General features: G+C 46.9%; 1 long non-coding RNA gene across 1 annotated transcript in view; it reads right to left on the bottom strand.

Moving 5' to 3' along the window:
* Positions 1-241, bottom strand: part of LOC109519134 (uncharacterized) — a 698-nt gene continuing 457 nt past the window's right edge. The window contains exon 2 of the long non-coding RNA XR_002168883.1: positions 1-83. This is a non-coding gene — a long non-coding RNA (uncharacterized LOC109519134). The remainder of the gene's footprint in view (positions 84-241) is intronic.

Raw genomic sequence — 241 nt, 5'->3', positions numbered from 1 at the left:
GCGTGTCCAAATGCAGGTTGGCGTCCCTTCCGCATGTCCTCCGAGTCTGGCAGGTACGCCTTTGGCCCAGTAATCTGACTAATCTGGTCAGGCAGAAAAACAAAACAAAAGTGGAAAGTCACACACTGTAGTCCATAAAAAAGCTGTTTCTTTTTTCTTTTTAACTTGAGTCATTATTCGTAAAGTGGCAGACTTTTCCTTTCAACCCGTCCATTTCCAAACGGGCCCGCACTCGCAACGC

This window comes from Hippocampus comes, unplaced genomic scaffold (genome assembly GCF_001891065.2).
Source record: "Hippocampus comes isolate QL1 unplaced genomic scaffold, H_comes_QL1_v1.1 scaffold132, whole genome shotgun sequence".
NCBI lineage: Eukaryota > Metazoa > Chordata > Actinopteri > Syngnathiformes > Syngnathidae > Hippocampus > Hippocampus comes.
This window is presented reverse-complemented; position numbering and strand designations above follow the sequence as displayed.